Raw genomic sequence first — 24,256 nt, forward strand, 5'->3', positions numbered from 1 at the left:
AGGCTTCAGGGCTTACGCGTATGTGTCGGTTTTATATCCTTTTCTTCATCCGTATTTCAAAACAGGAAGAAACACCGTTAATGCTGACGTAATGCGGTCTTTTCAAATACTTGTTTAAAAAAATTCTTTTATTTAAAAAATACATGGAATATAAATATAGATATGGAGAAATTCTCATGAATGAAGAATGGAAGCATCCATTGATTAGTATTTTATATAGGTAAGTGATTTTTTTAATCAATTAATTAATATTTAGATAAAGTTGAATATCGTGAAATATTTTTTAAAGAAAACCGAGTTTTAAAAAATATTGTATATTTTTCGATAAAACCTTTTATTATTTTAAAGTTTGGTCTTTTCAACTTTTATTGAAAAAAAAAGTAGGGCTTAAATTACATTATTCATATTCGTATAAGCTTCGAAAGATAGCGAGTCTACATAATCACTACTTTTTAATGGCGAATTCTTACACTCCTATTGCGTTTCTTAAATAAGAATTTATAAGAAAATATATTTCTACATAAATATATATACATATATATGTGTGTGTGTGTGTGTGTGTGTGTGTGTGTGTGTGTGTGTGTGTGTGTGTGTGTGTGTGTGTGTGTGTGTGTGTGGAGAGAGAGAGAGAGAGATAGATAGATAGAGAGACAGACAGACAGACAGACAGAAACAGACAGACAGACAGACAGAGAAAGAAGAAAAATCACACGGAGGTGAAGATTTTAGAATCCAGTTGGCAAGTGTTATCTGAAATGTGAATGCGTAACGGATGCAAGGGAAATAATCCAGTTTGACTCAGAATTTTGGAAAATGTGACTTTAGGATGCTGAAAATGTTTGCAACATTTAAAACGATGTTAAGTTTGTAAAACTATAAATAAAACAAGCAAAATAATAGTGCGATAATAGGTACGAAGAAGTCGTATTTTTTTTAAGTAAACTGTGAAGATTTTTTTACGAATAACAATTAATAAAATATGTTAAGGTTAGTAAGAAAATAAAAATAAAAAATAATTTTACTCCTCTGAAACTATCGACATATTTTTTCTATCATGAAGATCTTAAACATTTTATAATCGTCATTTTTATTTATTTTTTTTTTTTTCTGTTAAACTAGATTTTACCAAAATGAACACCGTCTTATATGTTTCATCGTTCTAAATTCTCTTTAAACAAGTGCATTTCTTAGTCAAACTGAATTATTTCCCTTGAAATACTTATGGGTTGAGCAGAGTGCCGAAGAAGTTTTGTATTCATAGAAATTTTAATCGCTATTGATATTTACAACTGTGTGTGAATAATAATAGCAACCTATAAATGTTTGTCAAATCAATTTCAATTAAAACAAAATGCCTGAATAGCGGAGTTGTTATTTAAGGGAAATAACTCTATTAAGTTATTTAGAGTTATAGCCCCTGAATTTTCAATTTATGGGAGATTTATCATTCATTTATTTATTGATGTTCTGTTTGCCATTCGGATTTTTTTGCATTCGCAAACAACCTACTATCATATTAATTAATAGATTTGGAAGGTTGTATGTTTTTATTCGTAATTATGGATTTATGTTTTGCGCATTTTAAATAGTATCCGATTTAGAAGGTCACAAATAAATAATATCTCTCTCTCTCTCTCTCTCTCTTTCTCTCTCTCTCTCTCTCTCTCTCTCTCTCTCTCTCTCATAAAGTAGAAAAACATAGTGTATACAATGTTTTTAGCGGAATAACGTAAATAACGTAAAGATTTTCATAAACTTAGTTTTGCTACTGTTAAACTATCCTGATTAGTATCGATTAATCCCACAATTTTAAGATTTTTTTTTTCGCTTGCACTTAATCTACATAATGCATTTCCGATTTTAAAAGTAATAATTGAGCGGTCGAAATAAATGCCGTTTCATTTTTACACCCCTAAACTAGTAAATTAGCTTAACATTGATTATGTTTGATTAGATGAGTTACAGAAACACATATTGTGAACTGATTGAAACCGCCACGTTGACAATACATTTAATTAGGTACGGGCAAAAAATGGTGGAATAAAGATAGGGGACATCGTTTTGAAAGCCAATTTATCATCATTTTTGGGGGGTTTTTTGTTTGTTTGTTTGTTTGTTTGTTTGTTTGTTTGTTTTTTGTTTTTTTAGGTTTCCGACTACTTTTTGATTGTATTTGAAAGATTAAAAAAAGTTATGAAATTTTTTTTCACGGCGAGCTAACTAAATTTTTAAATTAAATAAATTGATTGTAAAAATTCTTTTGAAAGATAAATATTAGTTTTCTTTGTCGATTTCAAAGATAATTAGTAAAGTAAATACCTGAGATATTTAATAAATAAAAAACACCTTGTTTATACAAAAATAGCTTAATTATGTCTAAAAAAAAAAAAAAAGTGGGAGATTCTCGCTTTGTTCAACCGAAAGAAAACAAAGTCCTCGTCACATTGATTATTCGAAAGCCTAAAATTTCAGACAGTTGAAAATCTGTCTGAAAATGACGTCAAGTAGTTAAAGAGAGGTAGGGGTGCTGTTTTTCTTTTCTTTTTTTTTTCTACTAGATGTGCATCCGTACATTCCTAACGTGAACATTTATCTAATTTTTACCATTTTTTAATTTAATTATTTTTCTTTGTTCCTGCTTTTAAATAAAAAAAAGTTTTATTTTTCAAGATTATATAAAAATTGTTACGCCGAACGTTTCACATTCATGCAAACAACGAAATATTAGAATCGTACACATAAAAATTATGCGAAACTTGTAATCCAAAATATGTAGAATATTATAATTTTTGTGTGAAAACATTAAATAAGAAATGCTTAATTCAATGATAATATCGATAGTTCGAGAAATTAATTTTTGTTCGAATTATATAGAATTCATTAATACGGATTTTTTTTACTTTTTTCATAATGTTCCTGTAAAAAAAATTTTTCATTGTTACAATTTACGATGCTTTGTTTTCATTAAAAAAAAGCAAAAATAAATGCATTCACTTTTTTTACTACTGAAAACTTTAACTTTAATAAAGGTATTTTTTGTTAAAACAAAATAATATATTTTCATATAAAAATAATCATTATTTGATAAATACTGTGCTGTGATTTGGGTTTGCTACATTTTTTGCTAAATTATATTTGTTTAATATAACTGTTTACATTAAATGTAATTATTACACTATCATTTAGTCATTAAAAATTAATTGAACCAAATTGCCATTAAACTGTTGTGATATAACTATCTAACTTATCTCTCTTGGATTTATACTCGGCTAATGTTAGAATATCGATACGAAGCTCAGGAGAATTAGCTTTCTCCCATGAGTGGAAAAATTAAACCGAGACTTTCTATGAAGTGTTCTGTTAGTAGCATGGCTGTATGCTACGTTCTATTATTGCAGTTGCATAGACTCCCAGAAACGACCAACACAACGTAACATTAATTTATTTAAAGGTAGTTCCAAGCCTATGCCAGAAAATATTAAACAAAATATTAGCTGGTATGGAATATGCAATCGCATATTTAGTTGATATTTTTTATTAAAACCGAAAATTAGACTCATCACAAAACATATATTTTAATTGAGGAACACGGATTCAAGCTGAGTTCTGAAAAATTACAACCTTGGGCAGCTCATTGACAGTAAAGAAAAAAAGCTAAACCCAACAAGAACTGAAGCAATAAAGAACATACCATCACCGGATAATGTGGATAAACTTAGACCTTCTTAGAATTAGTAGGTTACTAATAGCACTTATATTCCATAAATATATATGAGATCTTTTTTAAATTAGTTGGTGAAAAAGAACACAAACTGAATATAGTCAAAAGAATGCGAACATGCTTTAAAAACTAAATAGCTGCTTGTTAGCAGAATTATCGTTAGCACATTTCGACCCGAGGAGGAAAATCATTGTTGTAATGTTATATAATAGGTGTTATTATAGAGAGATGACGTATGTTATGTTTGTTGTTGACTGTTCGTATTAGAGTGTTCATATTAGTGTGAGAGATAGTGACAGGGTATATATATATGAAGGAGGGTACATTTTTAATACAGACAGGGACGTTTTAATAGTGACATGTATTACACTTTGGATGAGAGGGGGGTTTGATATATAGATAGAAGGTAGATAAAGTTTGACATTTATACATTTGGCAGTTCCGGGAGTGTTTATATAAACATTACCTTTCTTTAACACATATATTTTTGAGATGAGGATTTCAGTCTTTTATCATAATGAAGGAACATTCATTATTTATAATAGCTGAGGGGGAGACGCATTCTTAAGATGATAGAGACACATTCTTAAATGAGTTTATACACAAGGTCTTATAAATACAGATGAGTGGAACACAAGTCTTATAATAAAAATTGACAATACCTTTGTTGTTGAATGACATAACACGAAGACGACAGTTACAAAAATATGGTGATGTTCGTTTATTCCATTTCGACTGGTCAAGGAATTCAAAGTCTCTACATGATTTCCTTCTTCTCAACTTCGCTTCCCAAGGCGGATGTCAGCTCTGTCTGTTCGACCCTGTCTGACCTCTGACTTCTCCCTCTGACACCCTGGACTTACTGACTTCATTCTCTCTGCCAAGCTCTAACTATATTGAGAATTCATGACGTCATTGCATGACCAGACAACGTGCATATCGGACTCGTGGCCTGACATGCCTCACGTGTCTGAACATGCCTTTTTCATCACATGTTTACAAAGACCGATTTTTCTCACCTAATTTTCAATTAACCCACTTTACAAATAACTATAACATTTTTCATTGTCCGTTTTTAAATTCTTTATTTTAATTTCATTTTTTAACAGAAACAAAATTGCATCATCACATTCCTTTTTCAATAAACAGATATCTAACTATTTTATGTGAATTAAACACTGGGTAATTCTACATTCCATTTTCAATAGCATTCTGTATTATTTATTTTAACTTATGATCGGAATTCTCAATTCCAAATCTAGCTTCCCAGGTTCGAATTCCCGGCTATCCTATCTCATATTTACTCACTTACAAGAACAGGCAACTCTTCCTTAACAGTAGTAGATTCTAGTTATAAGGGACTGGGTGCTGTATTGCTTAACACATTCTAGGATGGGTTTACAAAGCTGACAGCACATGCATCGAGAACATTACTGCCTGCAGTTACAGTTAAATTGAGTATAGTAATAATACATTATTTAAATAACATTCACAGGTTTCTACACAGAAGAGGATGTATTCTGCAAACCGACCATAAACCCATTGATAACACTATTTCATTCAAACATAATATACTAACTCACACGGCAAAGCAACGACAGAGTTGGGGTGTAATTCTAATAAATTTGTATTTTAATATTTTTCTACTGCATGACGCATGACATGAGATGCATGAAATTATTTTTCAGAACCATCAGACATTAGATGAATGAAAGTTTTTCTACGCGCACGCGCGTCATATTTCTATAAACTGTATAAGGTAAGGTATTAGAGCATGGCACTAAGTGGCAACTTAGATAAGTCCAATTCTCCCGTATTCTATTTTTTTATTCAAAACTTGTCAGAGAAAATAAAAAAATCTCTATGTAGGGTGCCCCCCTCCACCATTAAACGTGCTGTAATCTTAACGTCATCTTTGTTAAACACTCATGTCTGTTATTTTCCTTCTGCATAGTGTAGTACATTGCATTATTTGCAATATTCTTTACATTCGTCTTCGACAGTCTGTTTCTTCGTTGTTACCTTTTTTCTCTTTCTTTCGATGCACTTCCTATATGTTGAACCTGTAAAATGATGATTTCATGTACAGAAATAATATCCCCAAGTGCATGCGTCGCTACGAGCGTAAAATTAATATTCACATTTTTTTCATTATAACTAATCAATAGTAACGTGGTTTTAATATTTACCTATAAATGCACTGAATTTAAATAACATTCAATCTTTGAATGCATGAGAATTTGCTAAGAATTCTAAAGCAAGAAATAACTGTATTAATAACCGTTTAAATGCTTACAAACTCCTTTGAACGTTCGAAGGATTACTGAGTAATTTATTTGTTTTTTATTTGTGTTTTATCTATTACAATTGCTGATATTTTTATAAATAAAAGTTGAAATGCACTCTTTGTGATTAAATTATTTTTAATATGATTTGTTTTAATTTCGTTTTATTTTCCATTATTGCATTTTCTGTTTCGATAACAATTCGATTAATAGTGAATAAATACAAAAGAATCAAGTCGATGTGTAAGTCACGAGACCCCGAGGAAAATATTTTTGTGGGTCATTCTTACTAGTAGTGTTACGATATATTTTATAGTTATATTGGAAAACAGGAAACATTGTAGATTGAGATAACAATGATTTACCATGCTGTATAATAAGGACAGGATGCCGATTATATTTAGCTAGATATGACGTCAAACATGATCAACAGTATCGACGAAAACGTCAATAAGACAACATATAACATGCTATAACAAACGCTAACAAAGCATTGCATTTAAAATGTAACTCTTTCTTTGTTTCTCTACTTTCACGTTGAACTTTCAACCACTTGAGGATCACATGGCTGAATAAAATTTTCTTTCTTGTAAGAACATCTTATGCAAATTGATTGCATGATAATTAATATAAGAAGTACGCCGTGGCCTTTTCTTACAGATGTCAAAATATTGAAATTTTAAATGCCGAAACAGAACGACTAAAGAAAGGACCAAACGAAGCCATGGTGGAATTTTTTATGGTGGAATAGAAAGATGTAAATAACTGACTAACAAGTTTGAATTAAAAACAAATATTCAACCATTTTTTTTACGAAAATAAATGTCACTACATCAGATTGAAGAGGAAAATGTATTATCGAAAGAAGTATACAACGAGTGGGTTTCGTTAATAGTCTACATAAAAAAACGTAAAAATTGACCCGTACACTGTCCTCTAGTTCAGAAGATGTATTCGCTAAATTCAACGAAAGAAAAGATTCTTCAAATGTTGATTTATGTTATGCTTACCTACAAATACCTCTAGATGCGTTACTTTGCATAATTATGTGTTTGTATAAATTCGAATTTGAAGTTAAGGTTATAAGATTGTACCAGCCATTTCTCAGCAAGAATGAACGCTTTGCTTAGCGGATTGGGATTTGCTACAGCCTACCTAGATGACATTCTAGTAATTAGTATATTACCGAGCAACACAAATTACAGGTACACCAAATATTTTTTAATTCAGAACTATGGATTTAAATTAAAGGAAGGAAAAGGGTCCACTTCATAGTTTTTATTGCGTGAAGAGTTTCGCAAAATGAACAGAAATATTAAAATATAAGAAACAACCACGTAAGTAACCATTAGTTTTATTGAATGAAATATTCGCTCTTTTCGGGATAGCTGACTGTATTGTGTCAGACAAGTGAACTCAGTTAACGTCTAGTGAATTTAAAATATTTTGTCAAACTTTTGTAATCTAGCATATAGGGAAGAGCTTGCTTAAATTACAAGAAAAATGTTGTAAACGAAAACACATTCTTAGTTATTTTGTTATTGTTGCATTAGCATTGAAAGTATTTTTTAAATTAAACGAATTTTCGCTGAATTTTTTCACACAATTCAATCATTCTAATGTGTCTGTTTTACTAATTTTCTTGCGCGTTTGTTTGTTCTGATAAAAAATATACTGAACGTATTTTCACCAAATCTTTAAAACGTTGCACACGAGTCGCATAAACTCATTGAAGGTTGTTGAGGATGGAAATTTATGTACTGAAGTAAGAAGTTTTATTTGTACACTAGTCAGCAAGAATATAGTATCTGTGTGTGACGGTTTTAATTATTTAAACTGAATTTAGCCAGTATTACACTAAATAATATTAGGTTATAATAACAGAAAATAGAATTGGTCTGAATCTTATTACCTAATCATTGTGGATAGTTGGTCGTAGTTCCGACTGCTTTTACAAAAGATGCAGTAATAAATGATATCATCAGAAAAATCTGGAAGATCCCAAACGGACCTGCAGAGCACCATTCACTCTATTTTGCTTGATCTGGTCTGCTTTAATAGCACCTTAATCATAACATCTCTTGGTCTTGAAGAATCTTTTCGGTGATCTGTCATCCGCATTAAACTAGGTATCATGTTTCTGGGACAAATTTCAAAGACATCATTCTTGAATGAGTTACAGTATTCTCATGTAGAGCCAAATTAATTTTTGTTTTATATATATATATATATGTATATATGTATATATATATATATATATATATATATATATATATATATATAAACAAAACCTGTGATATCCAACATGCAATAGGATTTACTTACTTGTAATGTAGGATCTAGAAAAGTGTAGAAAAATAGAAGAACGATAACATTTATTAATCACAAAATTAATCCTAATTCTGAGTGACAATATGAAAAGCAAACAGAAAAGGCGGAAATGGTGTGAGCGTAACGAGACTATTAAATTAGTACGGACTGCTCAATATCAACTCTAACGAAATGATGTTTTATGTTTTCCAAAACAGAATCAAATTACTCTTTTGCTTACTAAATAACTGTTGAAAAACCACATGCATTGTACCGAATATTTTGCTTAATATTTTTAAATCATAAAAACGAAGAATATTTTGTAATGTTTTGGACATTCCGCAAACGTTTCCTAAAGCGTACATAAATAAAGTACGTTTTTTATTTTATTATTATAAAGAAATTATTGGTGGAAATGCAAAGCGATTCATATTTCCGGATAATTTTAGTGTTAGTGTTTAACGAAGTGTGAATTTTTAGTTCGTTCAACAATTTATTATCCTTGACCACTCTTTGAAATATTCTTAGCCATCGTTAATTGTTGTTTATGTAATCACAGTTTTATTAAAATCAAATATAGAATCATTAAATTCACATTTTTTCATAATTAGTTTTATTTCACAGGACAAGCAGATTCATATATTTTAGCCTTTCGAACTTTCTCACCACGCATTTTGCTAATGTTTCATCGCTTCATTAAAGTTTAAATTGATGAATTTTATCACAATTTACTATTGTAATAAAATTAACCTTTCTCTGAATGTGTATTTGCTGAATGTAAATAATCTGTTATTGTAATGTGCAAATAAATAGCCAAACGTAACGAAATGGTAATTGATTGAGTTTGAAAATTAAAATCGAATCAACAGATGAATTCATCTGTAGCTATTCCTCGTTGATAAATAATATACAATCATTTGTTTTAAATTTGAGTTCAGCACCATGTAAAATAAACATACACGGAAAATTTTGGACAAATATGGTAAAATTGTCCCAAAAGTGGAGTGTTTTTATTAGCCCTAAAAGAGCCCATGGGGCACACCCAAGAGTTATCGCGAAATATAGACAAAGTTATATAGAAATCAGTTAGTTATAACTTTTCAGAAAGTTTTATAAAAAAAACAAGGCATCAATTTTTTTAATAATCACAAAAGTGTCAATTTTAGCCATTTTAATTCGAAAGGCAACCCTAGGGGGGCAACCAGAGTTTTTCCGGAAAATCGGTCGCTATTTTTTTACTCATATCATGTTTAATGTTTGCACAAAAAAATTTAAAATTCTAAAAAGTTTCGACAGACGAACGGACAAGGGTTAAGTTACAAGTCCACCCTCCTTTTGTCGGGGGACCAAAAAAATGTAATTGTTTATCTAATAGCGAAAATAGATTGTAACATTGTAAAATCTGTTTGTATTAATGATGTAAACTGATTTTTCTGATAAAGACATTAGTTAAGAATGTACTTCTTCCTTACCAAAGTAATTACCTTTCAAAAGATAATAACGAGAAATATCATTTTAGGTTAAATAACATGACACAACAATATAAAGCAAAAAATGGCTAACTGCAATACAATATCGATCTATCAAAATTATTGCTACATGGGTCTAAGTTCAAAAAAACTCCGACTGACTATCTGTGTGTGTGTGTGTGTGTGTGTGTGTGTGTGTGTGTGTGTGTGTGTGTGTGTGTGTGTGTAAAATAGATACAATACGTGGTCTAATAATCATACGAATATGAAATTGACAGTTATAATGGATAATTGATTCTGGCTCTAAACGTCTGTCTTTTCCAATTACAATATGCGCCAAATTTCTTTACGCTTGAACGTAACTCTCTCTCTTTCTCTCTCTCTCTCTCTCTCTCTCTCTCTCTCTCTCTCTCACACACACACACACACACACACACACGATCACGTACGCACGAGCGAGCGCACACACACACACACACACACACACACAACATTTATTCTCAATCTCGCTTTTTTCTTCTTTTTTATTCGTTTATATTGTTGTCAGTCTTTATCAGACACTTCTCGTATTGATTACTGCTATAGGAAGCACTCAATAAAAATATAATTGGATCTCATTTTTGAATACGTAAAATAATGACAGCTTGACGATTTTGGAGATGCTAATCATTCGACTTTTTAACGCGTCATCTTTCATCATAATTGCATCTTCCCTGTTAGATCGAAACTAATAAAGTATATAACTTGCTGTACATTACTTGGCAGGAGTACTTCTGTTCCCGCTCTTAAACTCTTATATAATCTTTTTTTTTCTTTTTTCATTTCTGTACTTTTCAACATTAATTGGGTTAGAAAAAAAAAACTTTAACACTATTATAGTAATTTCCCTTGATTTTTTTTTTTTTTCAATAAAATATTTTTTCTGATTTCACGGTTACTAATCTGGTTCCTGATGATCCCAAATGAATAAAGAGTGCAGTATATTTTTACTATTTTTACTGTTCGATATAATACTAAATCAGAGTGAGTTTATCCTTTGTTAATTTCTGGGGTTTCATCGGACAGGGAATCAAGCAATTTTGCTTGGTAAATTGGTAAAAAAAAATCTTCATATAAGAAAATGTGTAAAGAAAGAAATAACTCATTTTAAAATGGTTATTTCCCACTTGGCATTTAATGATTTACATTTGATAACAATGAATCCCGTGCTATTTTTTCGCCTTTCATCGGACAGAGATGAATATGTTCCGTTAATCTTTTTCCCGATAGTTTTGTATATTAATGATGAATAACGAATACGATTTTCAGGTAAAAGATATTTTATTCATTCATCTACCGTTGTTGATGAGAAACGAGGTGTCTCTCGAGATATTAAATCATGTACACAGGCGCTAACATTGTGACAATATTGAAATTCAGCTTGAAATAATTGTTTGTCACATTATCTGATAATTGTCTCATAAACATAAATCTTAATGTAATGTTGGAATATGCAAACTAAAGGAGTTTGGAACCGTGGAACAAATTCAATTTAGATTTTAGCCGCTAAAGTGCTAAGGGGTCAAAATTGAAAATAAAATTAAATTGGTAGGCGTAAGTCGACGTAAAATGCTCTTCGACACATGCGCAAATATATGTTAAAATCAGTTAAATTTTAACGTTTTCTTATTCATTTGGCAAGAGGTAAAACGGGAACGACTAAGGCTAGAGCGCTGTTTTAGTTTTGATTCTAGTTGATTGTACATGCCATTTTTTTTTAACTTTTGAAGCCACTACTATATACTGGGTACAATATAATAATAAATTGCTATTGAATAATAACTGCGAAATGTGCATGAATTAAAATATATTTTCGCATAATAAAACAAAATACGCATCAAGTGCGCTTGAAAGCCAAATCACAACACAATATTAGGAAAATAAATAAATATTTCAATTGTTTGAAATTTATAAATGAAATATATTTCGGAGCCAAACTCTATCCTCAGTATGTTGTTTTCTTTCTCTTTTTCTCTTCTTCTTTCTTGCCATGTTGTAAAGTTGGAGGAAGAAAAGAATTTATTATGAGAAAAAAGAAGAAAAGAGAAGAAACGCAAGAACCGAGATGTGCTCAACATTTTAAGTAACTTTTCCAATTAAGAATGGTTTTCTTGAATTTTCCCCAGCCCTGCAATATTTCCAGTAAAAAGAGAATGTGCTGTTTCTTTGAAATGTTTTCACTAGTCGTGCAAGATTTCCAACAAAAAAGAATGCCTTTAAAAAAGTATTTGTCGTCTGGCAATGAGAACTTTGAACAAATTTTGTAAAAAAAGAAACACACAGAAGACAATTTTCTCTTGAAAAATTGTTGTAAACTTTCAACTGTTACCTTTTTTCTTTTTACAGATGACATATGGACAAGTATGTATTGTCAATCCCCTTTTCTTTAATTTTAATAAATTTCTAATTCTTTTATGTACAGGCTATTTTTCCATTTATTTATTTTATAGCGTACAGATGAGCCCGTCTTTGTTGTTGCGCATTACCTTTTTTCTTACAATTGCCACACAGTACTAAATCCTTTCACCCGGCACAGTTACCCACCTTTAACAAAGTTTGCCGCAAAGCGTTTCACTTTATTTTTAGCCTTTATGCGATTTTCAGGAAGTGTTTGAAAATTTGAATTGTGGGTCTCAGCTCCATAAAATGCTCTAAAATATTTCGACCAGATTACATCTCCTATAATTGCTAGCAGACTCAGAAATAGCAATCTTTTTCTCCATATTATATTGGTGAACAATTACTATAGACAGAAACAAGGATTAGTTCATAATATACTATGTTCAACTTAGTCAATGGCTTAACGATGATGCAATGCACGAAGGCGTGATGCAACGTCTCATCTACATTGCTACACAGAATGCGTCAAGCAAGCTACATGACAGTTTTCCTGACCCATAAAGCATTTCTAATCATTAGCCAGGGTAGATAAGCCTCATCGTTTTCAAGCATCCTAACTCAAGCACCCAAAGCCAGATTCAACGTAGCTTCATCCTCGTCAAAACGAATGTCTCAAACTAAACACGTGTACATGGATGTTAATATCTATATAATATATATATATATATATATATATATATATATATATATATATATATATAAGCGATTAGATACAAGGTGTCCAAAATGAAGGATTTGAACTTAAATAGATTCTTTATTTTTGAGAATATCTTTTTGTAATTTTAACACAATCTGACTAAGACATTGGGTGATTTAAAAACAAATGCAAAATTCAAACAATTTTTATTCAGGAAAAATAATTTCTTTTAAAATGATAGCCATTTACAGCTTCACATATTTGTGCTCTTTCCAATACATTATTCATGACAGATTGCAGAATCTCTGGATTGCGATTTAACTCCATTATTTCGTTTCTGGTGTTTTTCTTCAATTCTTACAGGGTTTAGGGTGTGGCGTTTCGAGGTCTGCCAGCTGCGCTATATCCCCATAGCAGTGGAGTTACTATCTTTAAGAACATATCTGAGAAAATTGATCACATCCTGTCTGCTCATCTTTCGGCTAACATTCATGTCTGTGGAGACTTCAATGTTCACAATGTGGCAAGGGTAACCCACTCAAACAAGATAGATAATGAGGGGAAGTTCTCTCACGATTTTTCCTTTGCTTATGATCTAATTCAGATTGTTCAAGAACTCACCCGTGTGCCCGACACTGATGGTCAGTATGCAAGTGTCCTAGACCTTTTTCTCACAACTTGCCCTGAGCTATGCTCATCTTCCGTTCTGTCCTCACTGCACTCTTCCAACCATTCGTTTGTCTCAGTAAAAAAAATGTAATAAGTTCTCCGACATACCTCACTATCGTACAATGTATCGATAGCCTATTACAGAATGAGATAGCTTCCATATATTTATATCAGATCGAGCTCTGCGTTCCATGTTTAAAAAGAACGTGTCCTTTATAGTATCAGACTGGACGGAATGGTTAATTGAAGGTATAGACTGATTCATACCATACAAAAATTCCAGAAAAAAACTAACAGCCAGCCGTGCTTATCTCCAGAATGCTCTGCTGCTATTGCGCACAGAAATACCTATTTCCATTCTTTCTAACATAATAGATGGACTGAAACTAAATTCGCTTCAGGACTGACAGCAATCACTGTAAAAGAGTTTTAAAGGACGTGCGACAATTGTATGCTCAGTCCGTCAAGTCCAAAGTAGCTGAGAAGCAGCTTGGTTCCCATGAATTCTATCAAATAACAAACAGGGTTCTTAATAGAAGTGTGTGCTCTATCCCTGTCATCATCAATGGAATTGGGGTAATCTCGTCAGCATCGGGCAAAGCCAAACTTTGCCAAAACATTTGCAGCTAATTCTACCCTATGCGACTAGTGCCGCCAACTCCTTCCCCCGTATTTCCTCCTGTGTCTGAAAACACGGTATTCGACATAAAAATACCTGTGCGCGATATTGCCAAGCTAATAAAAAAACTTGATTCCAGTAAAGTAACTGATCCTGACAGCATTCCTATTATAGTACTCAAAAAGTTTCAACCAGAACTAGCTCCCACACTTACAAAGCTGTTTAAGCATTGTTTTAAGGAGAATTGCTTCTTAACACCCTGGAAAACCTGACCAGTATTTCAAAATCTAGGTGATCGCTCATCTCAGTACAGACCACTCAGTTGCTGGAATCTGTGGTAAATAGAGAAGTAGTCAATCACCTGAGCAAAAATAACCTCCTTAGTGATATGTAATATGGTTTTCGTTCTGCTGGATCTACAGCAGATGTGCTAACGATTATATATGATAGGATTAGCGAATCTCTCGACGGAGGCTTCCTTTCTTGGGAAATTGCTCTTGACATATCAAAGGCCTTTGATAGAGTATGGCATAAAGGTTAACACCATAAAATCTCCAGCTATGGTATAGATGGAAACGTCTTTTCAATTATCAAATTATTTCTCTCTGATAGATTCATATGAGTAGTGGTTGATGAGTAGAAATCAGAAGTTCACAGTATTAATGCTGGAGTCCTTCAAAAGTCAATCCTTGGCCCAACTCTCTTTCTGATCTACATCAATGATCTCCCAAATCACACTCTAAGATCATTCGTAGACATTTATGTTGACGACACTACCATCTATGGCAACACTTCAAAAGCCGTAAACAACCAAGTTCTTTATGATTCTCTCTCCTCTGATCTTGAGCACGTGGTGCAATGGGGAAAGAGGTGGCTGTTTAATCTTAATGCATCTAAAACCAAGCTTCTATCTTTCCATCATCACTCGTCAATTCATCAACTGAAATGAATAGCTCTCGTTTTGGGGAGGCTCCATGTTTTGACAAGCTTCTAGGTCTGACCTTTTCTCCTGATTTAAGATTGAACGCGTACATCAAATCGGTTGTCAAGGTTGCTGAAAAATAGTGAGATTGTTCTATCGCTCCAGTAGATATCTCACTGCTGATGTAATTCCCTACCTGCATAAGAGCCAAGTATGTCCAAGGATTGAGTACTGTTGCCACATCTGGGTAGGAGCTGCTAGAAACAGCTTTTCCTGCTTTGACAGAGTTCAAAATAGACTTCGTATCCGAGTGGGGTATGCCCTTTTCTCTTCCCTGTAACCTCTTTCCCACAAAAGAGGCGTTGCAAGCCTGTTTCTGATTTATCGTTGTTTTCATGGCAAGTGCTCGTCTGAGATCCAATCTATGATACTCGCTGGTCTAACTTTCATGAAAAACGCTCGTCTAGTTGAAACCACTATCAATAAATTCCCCTCATTCTTTATCTGTGCCTAAACTTAAACGTAGATTCCATGAACAGAGCTTATTTCTTAAAAGTGCACGCCTATGGAACCGTTTTCCTGCTTTCCAACTGACTACAAGTCCAACGTGAAGTTCGATGAGCTATCCTCTTAAAAAATCCAATTCATTAAATTTCCACTACTAACGATTACTACGACATTTTCCCATTGACGACTATACACTCATTAATCCTTGTTTTCAAGTGGCATTCGGGGCTTAATAACATACACACACACACACAATACACACACACACACACACACACATATATATATATATATATATATATATATATATATATATATATATATAGAGAGAGAGAGAGAGAGAGAGAGAGAGAGAGAGAAAGAGAGAGAGGGGATGGGTTAAAAGACAAGATTTAGATCGATTCTTTATGAGGAGACTTGTCGAGATAATACAAAGCTCAACAAATTGCTTTGGAGCTTGTGGTGAAATCAGATGAACTCTCTCATCAGCATCCGTTGATTATCTTCCTTTCCTACTTCCTGTACAGCCTCCCCCCTTTACCCGGATTCCTCCTTTTTCGAGAGTCTCCTCGTGGTACGCACGCTTCTCTCATGGACTCCTCATGTGAGGATTTAGTTCAATAAAGCCCACTTGAGCAGTTACTCCTCTCTTTGCCTTATTCTGTTCTCGTTGGTCACTCTTTCATTACAGAGCTTATATAGAATATCAATAAAATAAGAAAACGACAATATAAAAAAAACTTCTGTTGAAAAACAGTGGTAACATCCATTCATTATATTCTCGTTTCGGCTTTAATATTTCAAAATTCCCATCACTAACCGCCACATGCTACCCTGCATCCCCATTTTGAACTAGATTGAACTGAAATTCTCACAAAATTAAAAAGGTATTTCGACACTACTTTGCTCCCAACAAGGGCCCAAGAACTTTGGAATACATCTCTACTCCTTTGCTAATTAAGAACTTTCTCTCTTTGTAATTTTTACTCTCATGTTATGTATATTTTCTTTTCTTAAGCCAAAAGCGTATGACGTTTAGACATAAAATACGTTGAGCTGTTTTACAATTTGTCATTGTTCTAAGGGAGACAACTCTCTTTTACTAAGAGATTCATTCATTTTTACATCTCATAATTAAGGGCGCTAACAAACTGTCAATAGGTTTACACGAGCGGTTTACAAAAACATATTTTTGTTTTTCGTTCTTTTTTTCTTTTTTTGGTCGGGGGAGAGGGTATTCAATTATAGAATTTGTATAGTTTTTAATAGGTGATTCAGCAGTTTAATTAACTGTTTTTTTATGCAAATAACGCACCACTACAACACTCCCACCCTTCTACGGCCCCTCCCTAATGTAAACACAATGTTTGTGAAATATTAAACGATTCTTCTGTTCGGTTAATGTCGGCGAGTTACTTACGGAAAACGGTTAATAAAACTGCAGAAGCACTTAGTCACAAACATTATGTTTACATTGAGGGGTGGAGGGGCGAATGCACTAATCTATTAGTAAAAGAATTGTCTCCCTCAGAGCAATGACAAATTGTAAAACAGCGCCAATATGTTAATGTTTTCTTTTAAAGATGCGAATATGAATGCTGTTATTCATATCGGACGTATATGTATCCATCCTAAGGAGTCTGTTCCGTTTGTCTAGAAACTGTCCGATATTGTATAATTTCGATTATTTAGACTAATGTTCTCATCTTGAATGCTCTTTTTACAACGTTTCCTTTTACCCTCAGGTGTATCTTGCCGAACTCGATAATCTTTTTGTCGAACTCGAGAATCTGCGCAGAATAACCAATGCATGTCTCCAAAAAAATAAATGTAACACGATTTCGATTTATCTGTCTTCTGGCATAAATTACCAACCTACAAATTATGTTGAATAGACGTACACTCATTTACACACATACATTGGTATTATTTGATACTCAGTCGCAGTTTTTTTATTCTATTGTTTAATTTGTACTCATTCCCAATGTCAAGAAAAGTGACAATCGATAAAAGGTTTCTAATGGAGCGACTCATTGATATGTATGGATTTTGACCGGTAGATTTTATCGATAAGGTTCATTTTTTGTCTTCACATAGATTTTACGTCATTTACCAATGACTTATCGATCATTTGGTAAATCATTTTGTGCTACTATATCTATCGAATGAACTGACATTGAATTTTATGTTCAGGGTGTGCAGCGAAATAAGAAGTAAGAGCTACTTATATGACGAACGATCAATGACCTTGTTTACTGCTCCTACCTCAGGTCTTACAGCTTTCTCATCATAAATAATTTCAAGAAATCGTGATGTATATATATATATATATATATATATATATATATATATATATATATATATATAAGCGAACGTGTCTGTGTGTGTCTGTGTACATTTCCCTACGCAATAACTCTGTCAATTTTTAGTCTACAGACCCGAAATTTGATATACATGGTATTGTGATTTGGGAAAATCGATATGATCGGTTTCGGCCAGAAATTTGGCTTTTAAGGTATCAAAGTTCAACGATTTGACCTTTGAGAACTCTACCAAACTCCTCCGACAATTTTGGGTCTAAACACTTGAAATTTTAGATAATAGGTTCCTTGGACATGGATCTAACTTAATAACTTGATTTGAGCCCAAAACAATAAATTTTAAGGGGTCATAATAGGGGTCAATTTAAAAAAATTGACGTTTTTTTGTTTTTGTTTTTTGTTTTTTTGCTCAGCATACACCTCTAAACACCCAGGCAACGCCGGGCACCCATGCTAGTATATCTAAGTGAAAGTGTGTGTGTGTGTGTGTGTGTGTGTGTGTGTGTGTGTGTGTGTGTGTGTGCATTTCCCTACGCAATAGTCTACAGGCTCGAAATTTGATATACAGGGTACTGAGATTTGGGAAAATCGATGTGATCGGTTTGGGGCCAGAAATTTGGCGATTAACGGGCCAAAGTTCAACTATTTTACCTTTGAGAACTCTACCAAACCCTTCCGACAATTTTGGGCCTACATACTTGACATTTTAGATATTGGTTATTTGGACATGGATCTAACTAAATAACTTGAGTTGAGCCAAAATCAAAAAAATTTAAGGGGTCATAATAGGAATCAAAATTTTTAAAAAATGGCCGCTTTTTTTTTTTGCTCAACACATACCTCCAAGTACCCGGTCAACGCCGGGCACCCATGCTATTATATATATATATATATATATATATATATATATATATATATATATATATATATATAGAGAGAGAGAGAGAGAGAGAGAGAGAGAGAGAGAGAGATAGATAGATAGATAGATAGATAGATAGATAGATAGATAGATTAAAAAGAAATGGCGGCATATGCGATACAATCTCTCCCTCGTGTCATCTACATTTGAAGTGTTTTCTTTCTAGAACGATCTATAAAAACCTAAAATAACTATATTTTTTTTATTTTTGTACTTTTTACTCTCATGAATTTAAAAGAACTCTATTTATTTTTCCACGTTTTGTCCTTTCAGAAAACTGTATATTTTAGATATAGGTTCGTTGGACATGGATCTAACTTAATAACTTGAATTGAGCCCAAAACAATAAATTTTAAGGGGTCATAATAGGGGTTAAAAAGTTAAAATAAATTGACCGGGTTGTTTTTCTTTTTGCTCAACATAAACCTCCAAATATCCGGGCAACGCCGGCCACCCATGCTAGTATATATATATATATATATATATATATATATATATATATATATATATATATATATATGAAATTTAAAAGGCTATCACAATGCGAAGAAATTGTAATAGACTTCTAAATTTCTTCTATATACCTATCGCACCAATCCTCAAGTAAACTACATCTCATTTATATATGTGTGTGTGTGTGTGTGTGTGTGTGTGTGTGTGTGTGTGTGTGTGTGTGTGTGTGTGTGTGTGTGTGTGTGTGCGCGTGCATATATATATTCCCACCAAACACGGTACATGCCACTGAGACGCCTGTTTCTGCTTTATCGTTGTTTTCATGGCAAGTGCTCGTCTGAGATCCAATCTATGATACTCGGTGAGGTGAATTAGGGTCCATGCTTACATGGATACTCTAAGTAGGGAGTTGAGCAACGAGGTGTATGTAAATTAAACTGCTGTATCATATTAGTAAATCGAGGAAGTAGACAATAAAAAAGAGAATTCCAATGTCTAGCAGTTCGAAGGAAAAAAGATAGGGTAAAAGGCTCTCCGGTATCATCTACAATGAAGGAATGAGAGCCTTCTGCTTGTCGGTTTAGTTTAGGGTATTTATGTCGTGGGAGCACCAGTCCTATGAGTTGGCTGAAGTAAATTCTAATGAAGTACTAGTAACAAGAGCATAGGGTGAACATTGCGGCGATGGGACAGTGTTTGGAACTTGTTTGACAACACGTGACCTATTAGATTTGAGATTTTTTTGTGAATTCTGTTCAAAGAGTTAAACTAGTGGATGATGCATCCGCCCATATATGGTAACAATATTCCATGCATATATCCCATATCTCTCCCCTCTCTCTCTCTCTCTCTCTCTATATATATATATATATATATATATATATATATAGTCTATGAACAATTCAAATACCACATATACATTTATAGCATATTCATATCATTTTATTTAATATATGGTATGTCTTACGCTTGTTTCGTTGAATGGCATACCAACCAACTCATCAGCGACCCATAATAAACACTACCTGGATATTCAGCGAGGATATCCAAATGGAGTTTGGTATGAAAAAGTGCGCACTACTAATTATAAGAAAGGAAAAACTGAAGACAACGGAAGGCATGGAACTAGCCAACCAAACGGAGATGCGGACACTAGAACAAGACGCCTATAAATATCTATGAGTTCTGGAAGCAGACACCATCAAAACAACAGAAATGAATTGGAAAGGAATACCTCAGAAGAATAAGAAACTTCTAGAAACTAAATTATATAGCAGAAGCCTAATAAAAGTGATGAATACATGGGCAGTATCAGTAGTAAGATACTCTTGGCCGTTCATAGGGTGGACTAAAGAAGAACTAAGACAGCTCTACTAGGAAACTCATGACCATGCACAACGCACTACACCCGAAGGGCAATGTTGACAGACTCTACATGAAAAGGAAAGACGACGGGAGGGGACTGGTTCGTATAGAATGTGTGAATGACACCAAAAAGAACTAGAAAATATATAATGCAAAACACTGAAAGAATAATCATGGTAGTGTGAGACACTGGAAAAATCAATAAAACAGAAAAGAAAGAGGCAAAGGATAAAACAAGAAATGAAAAATGCGAAGATAAAACAATTGCACGGAAGTTTCGTAAGGATGACAAAACATGAGAATAACGAAAACAGTTTGACATGGATGCGAAAAAGACTTGTAAACAGAGAAACTGAATCCTGAACAAGATAACTCGATAAAAAACAATCACATCAAAGCAAAGATCAATAAAACACAAGAAAACAGCAAATGCTTAACCTGAAGACAAAGAGACGAAACGATATATAGTAAGTGAATGTAGCAAACTAACCCAAAAGGAAAACAAGAACAGGCACGATCAAGTGGGAGAGCAGTACATTGGGAATTGTGCAAAAAATCTGCATCTAGAACACACCGACAAATAGTACAAGTATGACCCAGTAACAGTACTTAAAAACGAGAATCACAAAATCCTTTGGGACATTGACATACAAACGGATAAACTTATCCAAGCAAGAAGACTGTATGTAGTAATAATTAGCAAGAAAGAAAAGTCCTGTCAAATCGTGGGCTTTGCTGTTCCAGCTGACCACAACATAAATATCAAAGAAAATGAAAAACGGAGTAAATACACCGAGCTGGCCAGAGAACTGAAAGGGATATGGATGATAAAAAAAATCAAGATAATACCCATAATAGTAAGAACATTAGGAGCAATTCCGAAAAACTTTGAAAAAAGAATGTGAGAAATTGAAATCAGATGAATGGCTGGAAAGATTCAATGAATAACAATAATGAAAACAGAAGCCACATGCACGGGCTAAACGCAGAGACAAAACAAGAAAAAGCGTTACATGGAACCAAATACATTGAAGACATATGCATATCCATAAGTCTTTATCCCGCCCCCCATCCCCTCCCATTACCCAATCACCGCCCACCCCCCCAAAAAAATGATGCCAAATAGCCGAGAAGAGTCAAGGAGGATAGAAAGATCGAGGAGAGAGCGCGAACCAGACCTCCGCTGGACAAGTGTAAAAGGAACTGGGACCTCGGAGAGGCTTGTTGCCACTCAAATCCCAGTGGAAACCAATGGTTGCTGCTAGCGAGAAATCAATGATAAGCGGCTGTTGCGATAATGCAAATTCATTTGCAAATGATATCAAGAAGTGGAAAGTACTAGAAAACTGAGGGACTTAGTTTCACTCAGCTTCCAGGAAACACCACAGGTTGTTTTTAAGGATAAATCCTTTATGACCTGTGTAAAAGCTTCTTGTGAGCCGCCGCCGCCAACAACAACAACAACAATAACTATAATGTAGGAAACACTACAATAAAGCAAAGATATAATCTTAAACAATTCATTAATCGTTTTAAACGTCATCGGAGGATAAATTACCTAAAAGTACTTGTGATAAAACTGAATGCGTTACTAATCTTTCTGATTATGAAAAAAAGTTTAAAAAAGTATAGTTAAACAAGAAACTCTCAAGTATTTAACACATACACACACATATTCACACACACACACACACACACAATATATATATATATATACATATATATATATATAGTAAGTTATAAAATTTTAGTTAGCCAATCAGCTTTCTAGTATCCACCTATCAGCCAATGGGCATGCACTTATCGGACAAAGGCCTATTTGATCTCTGGTTGACCTTTTCCTTTGTGTGTGCTCTATTTAGCCTGGATATTTAGTTTCTTGATCTGTTTTAAATCTAGGTTCGTGTTTTTTTGTTTGTTTTTTTTAATGTTAGTTTCCATATAAATATATATATGTGTACATATATATATATGCACATATATATACATATATATATACATACATATATGTGTGATCGTTTATGTATATTCATGTTTATTTAATTTATTTATTTGTTTATTTTCTACTGTTTTTGTTAGTTTTAAAACTATTTTGTATCGCTATCCTAGAGTAAATTTTATCTTGTGAACACAGTTGTTTGCTATTTCTCTTCTACAGTTTAATAGATGTTGTGGTTCTTTAAAGTACAGGATAGCAAATTTTTCATGAAGGCATAATATACATGGGTCGTGTAGGTCCATACACGTGGTAGCTTGTCTTATTATTTTCCATTCGTCCGATAAGTGCATGCCCATTTGCTGATAAAAGGGAGCGGTGGATACTAGAAAGCTGATTGGCTAACTAAAATCTCAATAGAAGATGTGCATATAAAAACGACAAACAACCACAGAATTCGCGCATAAGCCTGAAGAGTCATAGAGTAGATGAAACGCAGAATATTCAGTGTAGCTTAATCGCCATATACATTTTATAACTTACTAACTAGCTCTACCTACGTATTGAGCACTTTTGAAGTAAATACTTATAGTTTACGCATAAATCTATACTTTCGTATATTAATTTTATGTGAGTAAATTAAGTAGTTATATATATATATATATATATATATATATATATATATATATATATATATATATATATATATATATATCAAAAGGGATGAGCTGATTGTTACGAGACTTACAACAAGCGTATATATTCAATCAAGTGAGACAATTGATACTCTTTAACCGGCTGTATACGCGATTAACTTTTATTCTTTGGTTTGATGATCATACAAAAATACATTAGAATAGCATTTTTTTATCGCTTTTGCTTTCGTTAGTGAACTTTTTGCTTTGTGTCGGATACTTATTGCACCCACAGCACTATCCATTCACGTGAAATCACCTTTTTCTTCACCATATTCTCTCTGCTTCACTTTTTGTTATCAAGTAAGATCTTTGACTTACTTGCAGTTTCATCAAATACTTTTGTATGCCAAATCCGCTCCCGCATTTTGCTAAATCCTACCCTCTGATGAGGAGGAAAGTATTTCTTCGAAACTCCGCAAATTAAGGACCATCCACTTATTAAGTGTTTCCTTTTCAGATAAAATATGTTTTTAACTCTTTTTCAAAGTGTTTTATAACATGTTTTATTAACTATTTGCTCTTATATATATATATATATATATATATATATATATATATATATATACATATATATATGTGTGTGTGTGTGTGTGTGTGTGTGTGTGTGTGTGTGTGTGTGTGGTAAAACGAAAAAAATTGTCGCCGTAGAAAAGACGATATGATTCCATTTCCGTTTGATGAAACGTTTTTTTTTTGCTTTGTTTTATTGTTTTTGTTTGTTTTTGTTTTGTGTTTTTGTTGTGTCGGCCATCTACTAGTTGGCAAGTTGGGTACAAATCCCAAAAGAGATGACTGAAAGTGACACAATGTTCAACGATCGAGATCGGTGATGCGCCGCTGTACAGCTCATGCTTTCTACGGATCCAAGTTATGACGATAGGACTATTGCCAACATCTTCAGTACACATCACTAGATTGCCACGAATAACAGGGACGTGCCCAGGGTGATGAAAATAAAGTTTCTGGCAACGGTTATAATCTTTGGT

General features: G+C 33.1%; 1 protein-coding gene across 1 annotated transcript in view; it reads right to left on the reverse strand.

Annotated features, from left to right (window-relative positions):
* Positions 1-5,685: 5,685 nt before the first annotated feature.
* LOC145256286 (metabotropic glutamate receptor 7-like) overlaps positions 5,686-24,256 on the reverse strand; it is a 183,166-nt gene continuing 164,595 nt past the window's right edge. Inside the window, exon 7 of the transcript XR_013863963.1 lies at positions 5,686-5,784. The gene's annotated coding sequence lies outside the window, so the exon portion shown is untranslated. The remainder of the gene's footprint in view (positions 5,785-24,256) is intronic.

The sequence above is a fragment of the Euprymna scolopes genome, chromosome 3 (genome assembly GCF_053919585.1).
Source record: "Euprymna scolopes isolate OS-2025 chromosome 3, ASM5391958v1, whole genome shotgun sequence".
NCBI lineage: Eukaryota > Metazoa > Mollusca > Cephalopoda > Sepiida > Sepiolidae > Euprymna > Euprymna scolopes.